At 67.6% G+C, this 9,470-nt stretch overlaps 4 non-coding genes across 4 annotated transcripts; all 4 read right to left on the bottom strand.

The window, feature by feature from the left end:
- LOC143640539 (5S ribosomal RNA) lies at positions 1–119 on the bottom strand. Its single transcript, XR_013154979.1, has one exon. It is a non-coding gene; the product is annotated as a 5S ribosomal RNA (ribosomal RNA).
- Positions 120–2,726: 2,607 nt separating this feature from the next.
- On the bottom strand, positions 2,727–2,845 carry LOC143640529 (5S ribosomal RNA). The gene has a single exon (XR_013154969.1). It is a non-coding gene; the product is annotated as a 5S ribosomal RNA (ribosomal RNA).
- Positions 2,846–5,463: 2,618 nt separating this feature from the next.
- LOC143640568 (5S ribosomal RNA) lies at positions 5,464–5,581 on the bottom strand. The gene has a single exon (XR_013155008.1). It is a non-coding gene; the product is annotated as a 5S ribosomal RNA (ribosomal RNA).
- Positions 5,582–8,201: 2,620 nt separating this feature from the next.
- Positions 8,202–8,320, bottom strand: LOC143640530 (5S ribosomal RNA). The gene has a single exon (XR_013154970.1). It is a non-coding gene; the product is annotated as a 5S ribosomal RNA (ribosomal RNA).
- Positions 8,321–9,470: the final 1,150 nt, after the last annotated feature.

Genomic DNA, 9,470 nt, shown 5'->3' on the forward strand with positions numbered 1-9,470 from the left:
AGCCTACAGCACCCGGTATTCCCAGGCGGTCTCCCATCCAAGTACTAACCAGGCCCGACCCTGCTTAGCTTCCGAGATCAGACGAGATCGGGCGCTTTCAGGGTGGTATGGCCGTAGACGGCGGAGGCTGCCCCGGAACGCCTCAAGAGCCTGCACCGGCTTCCACCCTTCAGCCCAGGGGCAGGCAGCGGTGGAGGGGGCCAACACAGCGGGTGTTCCCAGGGGGCCTCCCTCGCCCCGCCCCAGCACTGCCCAGCGCTCCTCAACTCAACTCCAGGCTGGCTTTCTCGCTCCGACCTGACTCGGTCCCCGCGGCGGCGCGGGGGTCCTGGGAGACTGGCCGGCTCTCCCTCTCGGGTCCTTGGCGGGGCCGGATCGGGTCGGGGTGGAGTGGGCTAGGCGGGGCTGACAGGGGCTGAGTCCCGCCTCCACCTCTGCCCCTGGGCACCTGGCTCCACCTACCGGGAGCCCCGCCCCGGCCTGGCCTGGCCTCTGCCCCTCCTCGCCGAGCCCCACGACCCCCGACCCCCGGGCACCCGGCACCCGCACCGCCACCCCACCCAGCCCTTCGCCTGGCCGAGAATCCCCAGAGAATCCCCAGCTGCCGCCGCCCGCGCTACCCTAGCCTAGCCTAGCCGAGCAGAGCCGAGCCGGGCGCCCAGAGAGCCAGGGGCGAAGACGGGAGCAGACACCCCGGCCCCCCGCGCCCCCCACCGGACACCCCAGAGACCCTGACAGAGGCCCAGCGCCCCAGCTGGAAATGCAGTGGGACTGGGCAATGGCGAGCGGCCGGCCACACACAACACCTGTGCGGGGAGCCAACCTCAGGGAGGGCCCGAGGAGGAACACACGCAGGGACCCACAGACAACCGGGCAGCGGGTGGCGAGCCGGCTGTGGCCCGCTGGTTCCCAGTCAGTCAGTCAGTCAGTCAGTCACAGGGCCAGGCTCAGAAGTGCGCCGCTGGGGCGCGGGCCTCGCCCTGAGTTCCCCATCCACTCTGCTTTGTCCACTCTGCACAGCAGCGCTTGGCCGCCCCGCACCCCCACCGCCACCCCCACCCTACCCTACCTCACCCCCACCCCACCACACTCTACCCCACCCCCGAGTGACTCCCTTCGGACTGAGTGCCAAGGTCGGAGGGCTCTGCGCCTTGTTTGTACACCTCAAGGACCAGGACCTGTACAGCACCGCCCTGAGGAAGGGCACAGACCCCTCCGTCCATTTGTCCATGGGCTGTGCTCCCGGAAAGGACCGCCTGTGAAAGTAGCGTTCCGAGTCAAACCCCGTCAGAGCCCAGTCGACGGCCTCACCAGACCGGAAGCCCCCTCACCCGCAAGCCTTGCGGGGGGCGGGGGGGAGCAGCGGTTGCGGGGGGTCGCGCGCCCACCGGGCCTTCAGGCCCTGCCTCGCGGCCAGGCGTCTCCAGGTGGAGGGTTCGCCGCGAACAAAGGGGCCTCTGCCTCCCTGTCCCCACCGCCCGGCCTTGGCCTTCAGCTCCCCTCGGCACGTGGTCCTCCCCGGCAACCTCCTGGCCCCGAACCACTTGCCTGCTCCGAAGGCTGCTTCCTCCTCTTCTCGGAGCACCTGCCCTCCTTTGACATCTGCTCTCTTGCTTGGCTCCCAGCGCAGCCTCCTAAGACCCTGTGGCCTCCTGGGCCTTCTCTCAGCCTCTGCCCTGCACACACCCTGAAGACGTGCACTCACTTCAAGGGGGATGTGGGAATCCACTCTTACATCCACGGGAAGTTAGATGGGAGATGAGAGAACCTGTGACCGCCCAGTCTCGAGGCTGCCATGGACTGGGTGACTTGCAGCCCAGAGTGAGGTGGCTGGGGTGGGAGGGGGGAAGAGAGGAGTGAGTGTGTGTCTGTGTGTGTGTGTTTGTGAGAGAGAGAGAGAGAGAGAGAGAGAGAGCGAGAGAGACAGGGTGACAGACAGAAGGGCCAAGGAAAGAGACACACTGAGTGGGAGATGGAGACAGGAGGCCTCCTCACAGGCCAGTAGAGTCACAAAGGTGAAGGAGAGATGGATGAGCAGAGAGATAGACAGAAAGACATCTGCTTCCAGAGTGTGTGTGTGTGTGTGTGTGTGTGTGAGAGAGAGAGAGAGAGAGAGAGAGAGAGACAGAGATAGAGAGAGAGAGAGAGAAAGAGAGAGAGATGGGTGAAGAGACAGACTCAGGGCTGGGACCCTCAGGAGGAAGGCGTTGGGAAGGGAGGCAGAGTTGCCAAGGGACGGACCTAGGGAGAGACGCTGGATGGACTCTCTCACTCCCAGGACCTGGGTGGCCACGCTCTGCTGGTGTGGCAAGAACGGGTGGGGAGCGGCCCCTGCGGGTGGGCCCTGTGTTCTGGGGAAAAGCAGGTGTGCGCCTCCCCACCCCCCATCCGGGAGTGTGAGTGGTGGGGGGGGGTGGGGGTCGGTCAGGGTGCACAGGACTGGTCGAGGCCTGGACCAGGCTCGGCTCCGCCGGGTCGCCTGGAGTGTCCTAGCGTCCCTGGAGAGAGCCAGGCCAGTGTGGCTCACTGCAGGCGCTGGGCGCTGGGCGCCGGAGGCGAGGCGGGAGGCGGGAGGCGGGAGGCCAGCCGCAGGCCTGAAGGGACACCGGGAGCCCAGGGCTGCCCCTGCGCCCTACCCCCGCGGGCCCGGGGGTCACGGCCTGAGGCGGTCACGGACACTGTTTCCGGGCCACGCAAGAAAAGTGCGTGTGGGAAGGGGGCGCAAAAGCCTACAGCACCCGGTATTCCCAGGCGGTCTCCCATCCAAGTACTAACCAGGCCCGACCCTGCTTAGCTTCCGAGATCAGACGAGATCGGGCGCGTTCAGGGTGGTATGGCCGTAGACGGCGGAGGCTGCCCCGGAACGCCTCAAGAGCCTGCGCCGGCTTCCACCCTTCAGCCCAGGGGCAGGGGAGGGCAGGGGAGGGCAGGGCAGCGGTGGAGGGGGCCAACACAGCGGGTGTTCCCAGGGGGCCTCCCTCGCCCCGCCCCAGCACTGCCCAGCGCTCCTCAACTCAACTCCAGGCTGGCTTTCTCGCTCCGACCTGACTCGGTCCCCGCGGCGGCGCGGGGGTCCTGGGAGACTGGCCGGCTCTCCCTCTCGGGTCCTCGGCCGGGCCGGATCGGGTCGGGGTGGAGTGGGCTAGGCGGGGCTGACAGGGGCTGAGTCCCGCCTCCACCTCTGCCCCTGGGCACCTGGCTCCACCTACCGGGAGCCCCGCCCCGGCCTGGCCTGGCCTCTGCCCCTCCTCGCCGAGCCCCAAGACCCCCGACCCCCGGGCACCCGGCACCCGCACCGCCACCCCACCCAGCCCTTCGCCTGGCCGAGAATCCCCAGAGAATCCCCAGCTGCCGCCGCCCGCGCTACCCTAGCCTAGCCTAGCCGAGCAGAGCCGAGCCGGGCGCCCAGAGAGCCAGGGGCGAAGACGGGAGCAGACACCCCGGCCCCCCGCGCCCCCCACCGGACACCCCAGAGACCCTGACAGAGGCCCAGCGCCCCAGCTGGAAATGCAGTGGGACTGGGCAATGGCGAGCGGCCGGCCACACACAACACCTGTGCGGGGAGCCAACCTCAGGGAGGGCCCGAGGAGGAACACACGCAGGGACCCACAGACAACCGGGCAGCGGGTGGCGAGCCGGCTGTGGCCCGCTGGTTCCCAGTCAGTCAGTCAGTCAGTCAGTCACAGGGCCAGGCTCAGAAGTGCGCCGCTGGGGCGCGGGCCTCGCCCTGAGTTCCCCATCCACTCTGCTTTGTCCACTCTGCACAGCAGCGCTTGGCCGCCCCGCACCCCCACCGCCACCCCCACCCTACCCTACCTCACCCCCACCCCACCACACTCTACCCCACCCCCGAGTGACTCCCTTCGGACTGAGTGCCAAGGTCGGAGGGCTCTGCGCCTTGTTTGTACACCTCAAGGACCAGGACCTGTACAGCACCGCCCTGAGGAAGGGCACAGACCCCTCCGTCCATTTGTCCATGGGCTGTGCTCCCGGAAAGGACCGCCTGTGAAAGTAGCGTTCCGAGTCAAACCCCGTCAGAGCCCAGTCGACGGCCTCACCAGACCGGAAGCCCCCTCACCCGCAAGCCTTGCGGGGGGCGGGGGGGAGCAGCGGTTGCGGGGGGTCGCGCGCCCACCGGGCCTTCAGGCCCTGCCTCGCGGCCAGGCGTCTCCAGGTGGAGGGTTCGCCGCGAACAAAGGGGCCTCTGCCTCCCTGTCCCCACCGCCCGGCCTTGGCCTTCAGCTCCCCTCGGCACGTGGTCCTCCCCGGCAACCTCCTGGCCCCGAACCACTTGCCTGCTCCGAAGGCTGCTTCCTCCTCTTCTCGGAGCACCTGCCCTCCTTTGACATCTGCTCTCTTGCTTGGCTCCCAGCGCAGCCTCCTAAGACCCTGTGGCCTCCTGGGCCTTCTCTCAGCCTCTGCCCTGCACACACCCTGAAGACGTGCACTCACTTCAAGGGGGATGTGGGAATCCACTCTTACATCCACGGGAAGTTAGATGGGAGATGAGAGAACCTGTGACCGCCCAGTCTCGAGGCTGCCATGGACTGGGTGACTTGCAGCCCAGAGTGAGGTGGCTGGGGTGGGAGGGGGGAAGAGAGGAGTGAGTGTGTGTCTGTGTGTGTGTGTTTGTGAGAGAGAGAGAGAGAGAGAGAGAGAGAGAGCGAGAGAGACAGGGTGACAGACAGAAGGGCCAAGGAAAGAGACACACTGAGTGGGAGATGGAGACAGGAGGCCTCCTCACAGGCCAGTAGAGTCACAAAGGTGAAGGAGAGATGGATGAGCAGAGAGATAGACAGAAAGACATCTGCTTCCAGAGTGTGTGTGTGTGTGTGTGTGTGTGTGAGAGAGAGAGAGAGAGAGAGAGAGAGAGAGACAGAGATAGAGAGAGAGAGAGAGAAAGAGAGAGAGATGGGTGAAGAGACAGACTCAGGGCTGGGACCCTCAGGAGGAAGGCGTTGGGAAGGGAGGCAGAGTTGCCAAGGGACGGACCTAGGGAGAGACGCTGGATGGACTCTCTCACTCCCAGGACCTGGGTGGCCACGCTCTGCTGGTGTGGCAAGAACGGGTGGGGAGCGGCCCCTGCGGGTGGGCCCTGTGTTCTGGGGAAAAGCAGGTGTGCGCCTCCCCACCCCCCATCCGGGAGTGTGAGTGGTGGGGGGGGGTGGGGGTCGGTCAGGGTGCACAGGACTGGTCGAGGCCTGGACCAGGCTCGGCTCCGCCGGGTCGCCTGGAGTGTCCTAGCGTCCCTGGAGAGAGCCAGGCCAGTGTGGCTCACTGCAGGCGCTGGGCGCTGGGCGCCGGAGGCGAGGCGGGAGGCCAGCCGCAGGCCTGAAGGGACACCGGGAGCCCAGGGCTGCCCCTGCGCCCTACCCGCGCGGGCCCGGGGGTCACGGCCTGAGGCGGTCACGGACACTGTTTCCGGGCCACGCAAGAAAAGTGCGTGTGGGAAGGGGGCGCAAAAGCCTACAGCACCCGGTATTCCCAGGCGGTCTCCCATCCAAGTACTAACCAGGCCCGACCCTGCTTAGCTTCCAGATCAGACGAGATCGGGCGCGTTCAGGGTGGTATGGCCGTAGACGGCGGAGGCTGCCCCGGAACGCCTCAAGAGCCTGCGCCGGCTTCCACCCTTCAGCCCAGGGGCAGGGGAGGGCAGGGGAGGGCAGGGCAGCGGTGGAGGGGGCCAACACAGCGGGTGTTCCCAGGGGGCCTCCCTCGCCCCGCCCCAGCACTGCCCAGCGCTCCTCAACTCAACTCCAGGCTGGCTTTCTCGCTCCGACCTGACTCGGTCCCCGCGGCGGCGCGGGGGTCCTGGGAGACTGGCCGGCTCTCCCTCTCGGGTCCTCGGCCGGGCCGGATCGGGTCGGGGTGGAGTGGGCTAGGCGGGGCTGACAGGGGCTGAGTCCCGCCTCCACCTCTGCCCCTGGGCACCTGGCTCCACCTACCGGGAGCCCCGCCCCGGCCTGGCCTGGCCTCTGCCCCTCCTCGCCGAGCCCCAAGACCCCCGACCCCCGGGCACCCGGCACCCGCACCGCCACCCCACCCAGCCCTTCGCCTGGCCGAGAATCCCCAGAGAATCCCCAGCTGCCGCCGCCCGCGCTACCCTAGCCTAGCCTAGCCGAGCAGAGCCGAGCCGGGCGCCCAGAGAGCCAGGGGCGAAGACGGGAGCAGACACCCCGGCCCCCCGCGCCCCCCACCGGACACCCCAGAGACCCTGACAGAGGCCCAGCGCCCCAGCTGGAAATGCAGTGGGACTGGGCAATGGCGAGCGGCCGGCCACACACAACACCTGTGCGGGGAGCCAACCTCAGGGAGGGCCCGAGGAGGAACACAGGCAGGGACCCACAGACAACCGGGCAGCGGGTGGCGAGCCGGCTGTGGCCCGCTGGTTCCCAGTCAGTCAGTCAGTCAGTCAGTCACAGGGCCAGGCTCAGAAGTGCGCCGCTGGGGCGCGGGCCTCGCCCTGAGTTCCCCATCCACTCTGCTTTGTCCACTCTGCACAGCAGCGCTTGGCCGCCCCGCACCCCCACCGCCACCCCCACCCTACCCTACCTCACCCCCACCCCACCACACTCTACCCCACCCCCGAGTGACTCCCTTCGGACTGAGTGCCAAGGTCGGAGGGCTCTGCGCCTTGTTTGTACACCTCAAGGACCAGGACCTGTACAGCACCGCCCTGAGGAAGGGCACAGACCCCTCCGTCCATTTGTCCATGGGCTGTGCTCCCGGAAAGGACCGCCTGTGAAAGTAGCGTTCCGAGTCAAACCCCGTCAGAGCCCAGTCGACGGCCTCACCAGACCGGAAGCCCCCTCACCCGCAAGCCTTGCGGGGGGCGGGGGGGAGCAGCGGTTGCGGGGGGTCGCGCGCCCACCGGGCCTTCAGGCCCTGCCTCGCGGCCAGGCGTCTCCAGGTGGAGGGTTCGCCGCGAACAAAGGGGCCTCTGCCTCCCTGTCCCCACCGCCCGGCCTTGGCCTTCAGCTCCCCTCGGCACGTGGTCCTCCCCGGCAACCTCCTGGCCCCGAACCACTTGCCTGCTCCGAAGGCTGCTTCCTCCTCTTCTCGGAGCACCTGCCCTCCTTTGACATCTGCTCTCTTGCTTGGCTCCCAGCGCAGCCTCCTAAGACCCTGTGGCCTCCTGGGCCTTCTCTCAGCCTCTGCCCTGCACACACCCTGAAGACGTGCACTCACTTCAAGGGGGATGTGGGAATCCACTCTTACATCCACGGGAAGTTAGATGGGAGATGAGAGAACCTGTGACCGCCCAGTCTCGAGGCTGCCATGGACTGGGTGACTTGCAGCCCAGAGTGAGGTGGCTGGGGTGGGAGGGGGGAAGAGAGGAGTGAGTGTGTGTCTGTGTGTGTGTGTTTGTGAGAGAGAGAGAGAGAGAGAGAGAGAGAGAGAGAGCGCGAGAGAGACAGGGTGACAGACAGAAGGGCCAAGGAAAGAGACACACTGAGTGGGAGATGGAGACAGGAGGCCTCCTCACAGGCCAGTAGAGTCACAAAGGTGAAGGAGAGATGGATGAGCAGAGAGATAGACAGAAAGACATCTGCTTCCAGAGTGTGTGTGTGTGTGTGTGTGTGTGTGAGAGAGAGAGAGAGAGAGAGAGAGAGAGAGACAGAGATAGAGAGAGAGAGAGAGAAAGAGAGAGAGATGGGTGAAGAGACAGACTCAGGGCTGGGACCCTCAGGAGGAAGGCGTTGGGAAGGGAGGCAGAGTTGCCAAGGGACGGACCTAGGGAGAGACGCTGGATGGACTCTCTCACTCCCAGGACCTGGGTGGCCACGCTCTGCTGGTGTGGCAAGAACGGGTGGGGAGCGGCCCCTGCGGGTGGGCCCTGTGTTCTGGGGAAAAGCAGGTGTGCGCCTCCCCACCCCCCATCCGGGAGTGTGAGTGGTGGGGGGGGGTGGGGGTCGGTCAGGGTGCACAGGACTGGTCGAGGCCTGGACCAGGCTCGGCTCCGCCGGGTCGCCTGGAGTGTCCTAGCGTCCCTGGAGAGAGCCAGGCCAGTGTGGCTCACTGCAGGCGCTGGGCGCTGGGCGCCGGAAGGCGGGAGGCCAGCCGCAGGCCTGAAGGGACACCGGGAGCCCAGGGCTGCCCCTGCGCCCTACCCCCGCGGGCCCGGGGGTCACGGCCTGAGGCGGTCACGGACACTGTTTCCGGGCCACGCAAGAAAAGTGCGTGTGGGAAGGGGGCGCAAAAGCCTACAGCACCCGGTATTCCCAGGCGGTCTCCCATCCAAGTACTAACCAGGCCCGACCCTGCTTAGCTTCCGAGATCAGACGAGATCGGGCGCGTTCAGGGTGGTATGGCCGTAGACGGCAGAGGCTGCCCCGGAACGCCTCAAGAGCCTGCACCGGCTTCCACCCTTCAGCCCAGGGGCAGGCAGCGGTGGAGGGGGCCAACACAGCGGGTGTTCCCAGGGGGCCTCCCTCGCCCCGCCCCAGCACTGCCCAGCGCTCCTCAACTCAACTCCAGGCTGGCTTTCTCGCTCCGACCTGACTCGGTCCCCGCGGCGGCGCGGGGGTCCTGGGAGACTGGCCGGCTCTCCCTCTCGGGTCCTTGGCGGGGCCGGATCGGGTCGGGGTGGAGTGGGCTAGGCGGGGCTGACAGGGGCTGAGTCCCGCCTCCACCTCTGCCCCTGGGCACCTGGCTCCACCTACCGGGAGCCCCGCCCCGGCCTGGCCTGGCCTCTGCCCCTCCTCGCCGAGCCCCACGACCCCCGACCCCCGGGCACCCGGCACCCGCACCGCCACCCCACCCAGCCCTTCGCCTGGCCGAGAATCCCCAGAGAATCCCCAGCTGCCGCCGCCCGCGCTACCCTAGCCTAGCCTAGCCGAGCAGAGCCGAGCCGGGCGCCCAGAGAGCCAGGGGCGAAGACGGGAGCAGACACCCCGGCCCCCCGCGCCCCCCACCGGACACCCCAGAGACCCTGACAGAGGCCCAGCGCCCCAGCTGGAAATGCAGTGGGACTGGGCAATGGCGAGCGGCCGGCCACACACAACACCTGTGCGGGGAGCCAACCTCAGGGAGGGCCCGAGGAGGAACACACGCAGGGACCCACAGACAACCGGGCAGCGGGTGGCGAGCCGGCTGTGGCCCGCTGGTTCCCAGTCAGTCAGTCAGTCAGTCAGTCACAGGGCCAGGCTCAGAAGTGCGCCGCTGGGGCGCGGGCCTCGCCCTGAGTTCCCCATCCACTCTGCTTTGTCCACTCTGCACAGCAGCGCTTGGCCGCCCCGCACCCCCACCGCCACCCCCACCCTACCCTACCTCACCCCCACCCCACCACACTCTACCCCACCCCCGAGTGACTCCCTTCGGACTGAGTGCCAAGGTCGGAGGGCTCTGCGCCTTGTTTGTACACCTCAAGGACCAGGACCTGTACAGCACCGCCCTGAGGAAGGGCACAGACCCCTCCGTCCATTTGTCCATGGGCTGTGCTCCCGGAAAGGACCGCCTGTGAAAGTAGC

The sequence above is a fragment of the Callospermophilus lateralis genome, unplaced genomic scaffold, assembly GCF_048772815.1.
Source record: "Callospermophilus lateralis isolate mCalLat2 unplaced genomic scaffold, mCalLat2.hap1 Scaffold_3270, whole genome shotgun sequence".
Lineage (NCBI taxonomy): Eukaryota > Metazoa > Chordata > Mammalia > Rodentia > Sciuridae > Callospermophilus > Callospermophilus lateralis.